Source organism: Lasioglossum baleicum, chromosome 7 (genome assembly GCF_051020765.1).
Source record: "Lasioglossum baleicum chromosome 7, iyLasBale1, whole genome shotgun sequence".
Classification (NCBI taxonomy): domain Eukaryota; kingdom Metazoa; phylum Arthropoda; class Insecta; order Hymenoptera; family Halictidae; genus Lasioglossum; species Lasioglossum baleicum.
Window position 1 is genome coordinate 14,215,463 of NC_134935.1, and position 11,747 is coordinate 14,227,209.

Consider the following 11,747-nt stretch of genomic DNA (forward strand, 5'->3'; position numbering starts at 1 on the left):
CGAGATAGATATGTACACAGGAAGAAAGCACGATATTACGATTTACCGGAAGGCAAGCTGATACTCGACCCGTGATACATTAAATAAACGGATACAGAAATAAACTGACACTCAATCGTGGTACGCGAACAACTTTCGGGCTGGGTTCCCAAGCTGATGAGCGATTCGATGACGTCGCGTTGAAATCAGTCTCGGCAATGCACGTTAAAGTAGCCACCAATCAGAAAATGGCCAGGTGTCAATAGAGAATGAGAGAATTATAATAGAGGATTATAAGAGGACGTGAGTTTAGGGCTTGTGGATGACTCGATGGTATTGAATTGACTTGAGCGTTGTATGGTTGCGACGAAATGGTCCTCGCTTGTTCGGTGCTGCTTGACTGGTCCTTTCTCGACTTCCCAAAACTTCTACAAGATGAATTGCACGTTCGTGGTAAAAGTACTGCGATTCTTTCGCGATGTCATTCGGATGCCACGCTGCGCCTCGCCATCTCCGAAGATCTACCCGAGCTGGGTGATAGCAGGATCAGAATAGATTCGCGCATGTGTTCAGCGTCGATCGGCTGATTTCAATATCGGGTAACGACACTAACGACTCTGTTCTTCTTGGAATTGTACAAAATGTCAATGTCGTTCGTATCTTCACGGTCGTAATTCTATTGTCGTCGTCACGAGTTTGTTCATAATTGTATTCAAGTCATTGTATTTAAAACACCGACGTAATCCGTGTCTGAATGGGATGTCCGTGCGATTTCCGCCTTGACATAATCGCGGTTAGTCACGTCGCGTCGTTGCTAGTGTTCCTGATTTCTCAACATTTTTCATTTCTCGAGAAATGGTAGGACATATGTATTTGTAAGATTCGTAAGAATTTTCCTAGATTTTAATTTCTCGAGAAATACTGTAATTTTACAGTATATTTTTTTGCGTTTATCGTGTACAACCTTTTTGCGAGTATAGAGGATTTACTGTATGTAAATTGTCGCCGTTGTCAATAGTCCGTTCGTCTGTCCGTATGAGAAAAATGTCACATCCTTTTTTCGTAATATGTTAATTGTCCTCTCGGTTCTCATGGAGCCAGGTGTTGTGTTCCCCTCTGCAGATTCTACATTTTATGTTCGTATAACAGTTCCTAGTCGAGTGGTTCTGCCGTAGGCAGAGTTCGCACATTCTGGCCTTTCGTATAGCTACTTTGCGGGCGAATGGTAGCATATCTTTTAGGGTTTGACAATAAGACAGAAGGTGACTTCGCTTATTGCAGAAATGGCACTTTTCTGACATAACGCGTCTTTTCGTTGGCGGCGACGTCGGTCTACTTCGATACATAGAACTTGAAGATTCCATGGTGCGTTTCTGATGCCCGGTTTCTGGCTTCTCGTGGTTATTGGGTTTACTATTCTTTGTCGATGATTGACGTATGTTTTTAAGATATTTCAGAATATCATTGATATCGTGCGTTTCCTGGTCTTTCAGAGTCTGTTCACATCTTCTTCGTGTTTCTGGACCCATTTTGCTAACCACGAGACACCACAGAAAGATCCTCGCGATATCAGTCCATGACTCTGTGGCGATCTCTAGGCACTGCATGTGCCGCTCTATGTGGCAGATGAAACGTTGAATCGATTCCATCGAATCGTCCGGCATAGCGGGCGTGTCAAACATTCGCGAGGCGTGATGCATTCTAAACTTGTAGGTATTTTCGTACGCCGCTACCAGCATATCCCATGCGCTCTTAAAATTATCCTCGTTGCCTATATATGACTCGATCGCAACATTAATTTTTTCGGGTAAGCATGATCGGAGTTTCTGTAATTTCAATCTCTCGCTGAGACCAGAGTTCGCGTCTAGGAATCTTTGGAAATCCTCCTTGAACTTCGGCCAATCTTTGTAGTTGCCGTTGAAGGTAGCTCCCAGTCGGTAGTCGTTCATCGCTGACGTGGACGGCCCGGGCAACGCGACTAAACCATTTTGAGGTTGCTCCATAGAATTCGCTCTGGCGATTGCATCGTGGTACTGATTCTCTATATCCCGTAGACCCTCGGCTGTTTCTTCATACAGTTGACGTTCACTCTGGTCGTCGTCAAAGCGGAGAAACTGTTCCTGCAATAGATCACGTTTCCTACGGAACTCACTGTGGTCCATGTTGGAAATTTGACTTTCATCAAGCCATGTTAGGAATTTCTTAATTTGTGATTTAAATGTATCCCGTTTGGAATTTAATACGTTGATACGATGTCTCATTTCGTTCTTGTTTGCCATTTTATTTGATGTCGAAGGATATGAGGAGTTAATAATAACTGTGCGGATCTGATTGGGAGCTCAATATCGTGCCTACCTTGACTTGACCTCGTACGGCTGCAGGTGACTTAGGACCGGCTATCGTCAATCGTCTAGGATACGAGTACAACGGACTACTAGCTGCAATAATAGTAAGGAGACTGCTAAGCGCCGCACTCTTCGCTACTATTGCAGCTCCGCCCACGGATCCAACGTATAAAACGTTATGGTTATGAAACCGCGCGAGATAGACATGTACATAGAAGGGCGCGAGATAGATATGTACACAGGAAGAACGCACGATATTGCGATTTACCGGAAGGCACGCTGATACTCGACCCGTGATACATTAAATAATAATGCCAGTGATTGCGAGAAACTCGCCGGTAGACCGTGCAATAGATACGCGAAGGGGTATCAGAGGGTGGATGCCGGAATGGACCGAGGGGGTGCGAGAGGAAAGACGGTGCCTCCACACCCCCACCAGATATATCATCGCCTGGCAGTTATGTGTGTCATGAATTTTAGATTATCCTTGGATTAGATTAAGGGGCGGGGGTGGCGGGTGCAGCAGAGGCAACCAACCAGCCCCTTGGTCCGACAGTCAGTGCCGTATTCGGATAGCGACGGTCCCGCGTGAATTATTTTCGAGTCCTCTAACATCCCTTCCGCTTACTCTCTTCCGCGCCCGGCTATGGACGATTGATTTCTTGCTCCTTGGCTGACCGTTCTATCTATGTAGCGGACCCTTGAAGCGTGTTTATGGCTGCTGCGAGGGATAGGAGGTGCTGGTTTCGCGCGTTGGTTTAAACACAGTCTTCTACAATTGTTTCCGTTTTACAGGAATGATTTTCTGGAGCCTTGAGTCTGTGGGATATACGGTTGATGTTTGGTTACGGTAAAATTAACTTTTCTGGGAGAGGTTCAGGGAAAGAATTTTTGTTGACTTTTAAGGTTGTTCAATCTGCAGAATATAGGGGTTGATGTTTGGTTGCAGTAGAATTCACTTTGATGGTGGTATATCCAGTGAAAGAATTTTTGTTCCTGCTTGTCAAGGGACGATTTTCAGGAATCTTGAGTGTGTAGAATATGAGGGTTGACGTTTGGTTATATCACAATTCATTTTGTTTGTGAAATATTCAGTGGAAGAATTTTTGTTCTGATCTTTGGGGATCCTGAGTATGGAGAATATACAGGGGGTGATGTTTGATTACGCAGTAAAATTAATGCAATTAAAAGTGTGTCCAGGGAAAGAGATTTGGTCCTGATTTTTCAAGGGCCTTCGTAGGTGTTGATACTGTTGATGCTTGATTACGGTAGAATTAAATTTTACGGTGAAACAGTCGGCAAAAGAATTTTTGGTGTGGGACGCTGGAAAGTAGATCGATAGAAATAACTTGAAAAAAGCTTGTAATGAAAATAAAATGATGTTATGCATTTTGAATCATAAGTACCATTCAGCATAAAGACGAAAATTCAAAACAAAACAACACTGTGTTATTTGCACAGTAGTTACATTATGTACATTACAGAAAGGGTATAACATAACTTAGCTCCTGAATACCACACTGGAACACCAACAAAGAAATTTCAATTAAATCAAGAAAAGATTGATACTAGAAGGGGTTGAAACCATGAAGAATGCGCAACTAAAAATATAGGTTTCCATTCGACATTTCAATTGTTACCTCTGCGGAACTTCTCGAGGTTACTGCAATGGCAAACAAAAACACAATCATCGTACGTACTCTCCTGTATATCCTACAATTTTCATCTAAAACATTTCTTCGCATCGCCCATAATTTTCGAGCAATAGAAGTTTCTCCAGGAAACTGGCTTCTCAACGTACTGTGCGGAGTCGCAAAAATTGTTTTTCAGAACGGATAGTATCGCCTAAACGATCAGCAAACGGGTCCTGATATCAGGATATCAGGCAAGCAGCATCCCAGCGAGCGGAATAGAGAGGCAGAGGCAGTTCAGAGTAGAAGAAACGAGGAGCTAAACGGTGTTTCCGCCCCGGGGGCAGATCCGATGCCGAATCAATTCGCGTAATAGTCTCGAGGGCTGGTCTCGGGGATGGTGGGAAGCTGGGCAGGGGTTAAATCGACTGCAACTGGCTCCACTTAGCCCCTTCGAGGAGCTGGGAACACGGCAGCTCGCCTTGGATACGGGCCATTACCGCACCTGTCCCTCAAGTTTCGCCCCTGGAAAAGAGGATCAGTTCGAACGGAACGAGCCCAGCCTCTAATGAAGAGAAGCAATCACTTAAGCTCGGGCCCCGTTAGACCGATCGGACGTGGGATACCGTTTTATCGGTGCTTTTATGCGGTACTACGCGAAACGTTTATGGGGGAAGCAACCAACTATAGAAATGGGACACCGGCGACGACGATGATTCGCGTGCCCTGCGATGAGAGAGCTCGTCGACCAGCTTTATATCGTTGCTTAATTTATTTTTCTCTTGTTCCACCAATGATCCTGATCCTTCATCTCTCCGGCCTCATGATTGCTGCTTCGATCCGTGTAACTGGAACGATGAAGTGCACGCGTTAAATTGTTGAACGAGAAACGACCGATTTTTCGTGATGACTTTAAATGAACGTAACCGGTTTCTGTCAAATAATTTTTCTATTGTATGCAGTCTTTTCAAACATTTGTTTGATCGCGTTATACAGGAGTTTATTGCACGGAATGTTGGAGCATCAATGAACAGTAGATGTTGATGCTTGAACGGCGATTTATTTGTCCAAACAGTATCGGTCAATTGGAATGATACTTATGAAAAATATAGGCACACTTCTCAGCGGTAAATCGAGCACCGACAAACGTGGTTTAAACTCTAAAATCAGTCAGACATAGCAAGATCAATAGAAAAATATGTCCACGATCAGATGCTGGATGCTCGAACCGTCTTGGTTACGTACTTGGTTAAATACTTACTATCCATCGAGATTTAAACTATTAGCGCTACGCGACACAAAAAGAGGACGATAACGCTCGCGGCTTTTCTTTTTCAGAGTGTTTTTAACAACTAATGTCGCGATTACGGTCAGTGGGCTCGATGGAAATGAAAGATCGCTGGAAAGGACACAATACTCGCATGGCTGCTGTTACACGCTATGTATTCCTCAAGATTTATTTTTCACGGATTGCTTCGAGCTTGTTCGCAGCGTGTTTGACATGCGTTTGGTACACAGAGAGCCAAAGACAAAAAGTAATAGTTTACGGATCGGTTTGATTGTGCGCGTGCATGTATGCATAGCCTGTGTACCGGTGCAGGTGTGCTGAACCGAGATTTCACGATTTCTCGCGAACGATGTACTGATCGTCCATCAGGAGATGGCAGTGATTTCGACCCCATTCTTACGCTTAGGTTCTGGCGGGAACGGTCGACATAGGGAGCTCAGCGTCACCACATCGCTCTGTTCCAGTCACGCTAATGCGCGCGAACCCCGCAGATCGAAATTCCTATCGATGATAATGAGCAGTCTCGATTTGATCTATCAATTACAACAACAATAATAATCGCAATAATAATAACCGACAGCATAAAATAAATTCAGTGATCACAATAACACGATTGCCAGTGGCGTATTTATATTATACTGGTATACAATACTGATTAGCGGCCTTGTTCTCTAATTCATCAGTTTCCCTCCTCTTCATCCTCTTCCGATTTTTGTGATTCTCGTTCGCCGCTTCAGTGTTGCTTTTCACAACCGATGAACGACGTTTCATTTTGTCATTCGATAGTAGATCGTGTATGTTAATGCAGATTCGATTTCTTGGAAGCCAACATGTCGAGAACTCAAAACTTTTTTCTTAAATTTCTACCATATACTTTATTTCCTACCTTTTAAAACGATCTCTTTCATTTTATAAAAGTAATTACTGAATTTTCAATTCGCTGATTAAGAGAATGGATCTAAACTCAAGTTACCACTGTTTGTGATTGTGAGAAACACGAATTAGTTAGTACGCCCAAGAGAAGATCTCGTTAAATCTAGAAGAACGAGTTTATTGACTGGTATGAATGCATAAAATTCACAGTGTACCAATTAGTGTGGAACAGTGCTGTCCACGTGCTCCGAGGTGAGTACCGTTTGACAGAATCAATTCTTGTAACAAATAAAATGATTTTAAATACGTATAACTTATTTTCATGCGACACTGTATTCCCTGGATGTGGCAATCGAACGATAGATCATGTAAGTTTTTTAATTATCTCCTACAATGTTTCTAGTTTCTTGAAATGATTTTATCAGAACTGCAGAGGTTTGCACAATAAGATTACAATTCTTTGCAATACGATTTTATCTATAAGGATTTGAAACTTTGTCGTTCAGAATTTCCTAGAAAGGAGATAACTCTCCAGTGCACAAAGGTATATATTAATTTTTTCGTTAACATATAATCTTCTAAACAGTCAGAGCTTTTCTTATCTCTCCAGAGCTGACAGCCACGATTGATAAAATTTTTCCTGAATTCATGAATCATCGGTCACATGTAACAAACGTGTAGAATGCGTAGAAAATTATGGAGATTGTTGTTAAAGCTTGAATAGGTTTTAATTGTGTAATTTAATTGATGAATAACAAAATGAAGGGTCACACTGCGAATTAATAAATAATTTCAAGAAAACTAAAACAGTAGAAATTCAATTCGTGAATCTCACAATCCGCACACTGGAGAGCTAAACATATCGGGGACTTCATCTGTATCGTTCAAAATTTCCTAGAAGAAAAAGAAAATTCGCATCGTTCGCACTAGTCTCTACTATACTAATGGTTAAACATCGATAACAGAGAGATAGATTTGATTTCAGTATGTATAACAGAAGCGAATAACACACATATTTAATAAACAGGGAGCAAACACTAAAGACACGTGTTTGTCTATAACAATTTCAATAAGATAAAATTAAAACAAACCTTAACGCTACCTACAATGTCTTTCGTTGTTCACCTTCATTGTTGCCTACCGTCTTTATAAAATATTAAAACAATTTAGCAACAGAAAACCATGGAATCTCGAAATATTATACTGTGTACCATGACTTTAAACAACAATCTGTACAAAATCTGTTTAACTAACTTAAATACTAACCCGCCTGCCGAGCAGACGAACTGACTCACATCTATTACATTATAAGAATAACGTGATTGAATTTATCTAGATGTTCCGTCACACACACATTTTCATTATAATATATGCATGGTTGCAATAAGAAGTTGATTCAACCATTGCCTATGAAATGAGTCTATAATCTCAACAAATATAAATAATATGTATCGAATCTGCATCAAGCGACACCCAGCGAGGGAATACCGTAGTCTTCGGCCGCGGTCACAGTGGCTCCGATATCGGCCGGATTGGCCGACGTCCGACGCATCTGTCCCTTTCTTCGAGTGTGCGAAGAAGAGGCACAACGTCCGACGTCGGATCCACTGTGATCACACCCCTAGACGCGGACAGTACTGAGACAGAAAGAATAGGGTCGTAATAGCTGTCTTTCCTGACAGCACCTATTTTCGTTTCTGTTGCTACCATGCGAAAGCAAACTTACTTGCAGTTTCGTAGACGACGAAAGTTCAGGTGTAGGTGTTGTATATCCTCGCTTGTGCTTAAGGGGTTATATAATATACACTTGTAATGTAAAACGAATCAATTTTCAGATAATGCCTTTTTCAGAAAGCGTATTATCATAAGATTATAAGATTAAAAATTTCAATTCCATCCGACTAAAGTTCACAGAGATACAGGGTGTTACGTATGTATACTATACATAAATACTCGCTGATACGAGCGTGGCTGTGCGCTTTTAATTTGCCTACGAGTCATTTTTATTGTGTATTCCTAAGCTATTTATCTGTGCACGTATGCAGTTACGCTTAATTAATTACGAATTAATATTCGCTCTAAAAAAGACGATAACTTTTTTAATATGGTACAATACGATTTGAACTTTTTTGGGAAGTTATAGTAATTAGTTTACTACAGGATGTGAAAAGAAATTTTTTCAAAAATTGCAATTGATCAATATAGGCCCACATAAAAAAAGTTGTAAAATGCAACTTTTAGTATTTTTTCTACAATTCCGATCTATTGCTATTTTTGAAAAAACAATGTGTTCACATCCTGCAGTAAACTAATTACTCTAGCTTTCTAAAAAAGTTCAAATCGTATAGTACCATATTAAAAAAGTTATCGTCCGAATATTAATTCGAGTAACTGTATGTAACTTCGTTATAAATGGATATTTTTCTCGAAACAAATTACTAACTATACTGCAAATGTTATTCTTTCGTATGTTAGTCGTTGGAAATAAATATATAATTTTGTTCTTCTTCTTCTTCTTCCAAAAAAACCGATTATTTAAGTATTTTTACAAGTGTATATAATACCTTAATTACTAGGCAGTCAAGGTATGCGACAATAAAAAGAACAACGTGTTGTTTTTCATTGTTTTACGTTTTTCTCTATACCGAGTGTGAGACACTGGACAGAGGGATTCGCTGGCGCTTGTGAGACGCGAGAGAACAGAGAGCTAGCCTCGATATTCGAGTTTCTTGGCTTGGATCTGAGATATTCGCGAACCGATTTCGCCTAGACAGAGCCTTCGTTCGTGCCGCAAGGATAGGATAATCAGGTACTAGGAACAGCCCCACGAGGTTCCCATCCTTTGAGCGAATGTCGAGGATGCTTTTCGTCGCGCGATCCAATCGAGAAGAACCGCACTTTCTCATTAACAAACTATTCGGGAAATGTACAACATCAAAAGGATGATGTATCAAAAACGCTAAGATTGAAAAGAAGCTCAAGCATCTTTTAAGACTGAAATTAATTTTTAGAAAGATAAAATCAGCCACGAAAATAATTTTGTCCTGTACCTCTAAGATTCGAGAGGCGCGTCTTCTCGATTGCAATCCGGGGAGGGGGACATGTATATTACGTATACATACACACACACATACACACGCACAACTGTGTATACGAACAACTGTATAATACAATTCGACGAGAAATTGTAAAACTCTCTAGCAAAAAGCAGCATTGCGTCCTTGATCGTTTATCCTTATTTATCGTACTATATTCGATCTCGAGCTTGATATACGGCCCTGAACTAGGTGGAAGTGTTGCACAAGCGTGTTCGGGTAAGACAGAGATTATCTCGGTTTTCAAAGAATCAGGATTCTTTCTCTTTCTCTCTTCGATACAAAGGACGGGAACTCGCTCCTAAACACTGCCTGCACGAAACATTACGATTAAATATAATACACACCGTATAATAATTACAATAATATAGTATTAATTAAGAAATATTATGTTAATAGTTATTATTTAACCATGTGTATGGCTCAGTCTATTACGCTAGTCTCATGCAACAACAACAATAATAAAGATACAACAATATATTTACTCGTGTGTTTGTCATTTAATTCACATATTTCATTTTTCGTCCCTTTTTTTATCATACCTTTCTTTTCTCTATGTTTATTTTGTTTGTTTGCTTGCTTGCAATTATTTCGTGTATTATACCACGCACGCACGCCACCTTTCGCACATTTAACACACACATGCATTCATAATCTTTGACTCCTTCACACACACACACTTCTCTCTTTCTCCCTCACACACATACTCTCTCTCTCTTTCTCTCTCAATAGAAAAAACTTGGAAATTTGTCAAATATCAATCAACTTCGTTTCATCGTCGTTATATAATATTTTAATATAATATTATATACTGTATAAATAGATGATTCTTTAAGTTTACGTTCATTTATAAATTTACTTTTTCATTCTTATCTTGACTGAGAGTTCCGAGCATAATAAATAATTCGTGAGCCACGTGAAATCCCGACAGGTCGCTGTCACAACCTGTAATCAACACGTCCGGCTTTTTCCTACGTGTGCCAGTGTATTTTGTCTTATCTACAACATTCAATCAGAAATTATATTTACAATGATAAGGAGAGTAACACGTAAGTAAGGCGTTCGTCGATGCGCGATCATGGTCGTACGAAATTCAACGTGAAAACCGGAGTCTATGAACCGTCGAAAAACATTCTTAGGAACTATTTAAAAAAGCGCGCGCGAATTGCACCGAAATCAATGAAAATCAAACCGCAATTGTATTATTCCCAGTTCATAAACAGACAAACGTCCCAATAATTTCGAGGCGTTCGTTGTTGGAGAAAACCATTTTAGAAAACAAACGTCCGCGCAATTTGCGGAAGCAATTTTCCAAGAACTACATTTGCCGTTTTCGTTAATGTCGAGGGAATCCGCGTGCACCGCGTACAAATCGAATGCCTTTAAACACTAGTCAATTCTGCAACAAAGTGAGAAAATGATCTTAATTATTTACACGCGTGAAGTGTTCGTGGAAAAAAAAACATAAAAAAGAGAAAAGCACGAAAGAAGTATAGAAATCCGTGCAAGTAAACGCGGATTATATTGCTCTGTCGAACCTGAATTTCCGGGCGGACAGGCTCGCGAGGATCGCACGTGGCTCGATTTTCTATTTTCATCCAAGCCCTTAAGTAATTATAAAAAATAGTAATATCACAAAAATGGCGCAGGCAGGGCAAGGAAAGGACCAAAGTATTGGGATTTTAAAAGTAATGGCAATGAATCGTTGCCAATTGACAAGCATGGATCGAGTCAAGGAGCGGCCACGAACACCGTGTTTTCCTTTTCCTGTTTTTCTGTTCTCTGCGCACGGTTCAACAAATTTCCTTTTTGCACCACGAGAAAGAACAACAAACTATTTAATACGTTAATACACGCGTGCTTCGTCTCTCTTATCTCTCTCTATTTTTCCGATATAGAATAACGAATTTCAAACTCATAATCTTTCGCGTTTAACAAAAATATTCTCGTTAGTATAACTCTCGATATTCTCGATCAACAGAAGAGCTGTTCTCCAATTGATCAATAGATTCGGCATCATGATTTTTGTTTGTTTAAATCTACGCTCTCGTCTCTGTGCTTTGTCTTCCTTCGTTTCCGTATCTCGCCCGCGCTAGCTCATCCCGCCAGCTCTTCCGTTTATTAATAAACTTCAAAGTTTGATTGACAACAGTGACTTAAACGACGTTTTCTCAGCATGGACTCTGACGGGCTCTAGCCGTCAAGAGTTTGTTATTCCTCACGGTCAATTCGACGCATTCGCGAAACAAATGTGAGCAGAACGTAACTTAAAAAGAAAACAGTACAGCTTGATACGTCTTAAGAGTTTCTAGAAATCATATCTCGCCGACTTTTACAATGCTTTCGCGGTCGCGATACATAATACATTTTATTTCACGATTTCGAGGTGTTGGTTTTCTTTATTTTTTTTTCTCGTTTTCTTCGTTTTCCCCGTATCTCCCCCTCTATTTCTCTCTTTCGCACATCTCCGATCGTTCTAGTTGTCTTGGAAAATACCGGAAGCGCAATCTTCGTTATAATTAATTAGTGCTCGCCT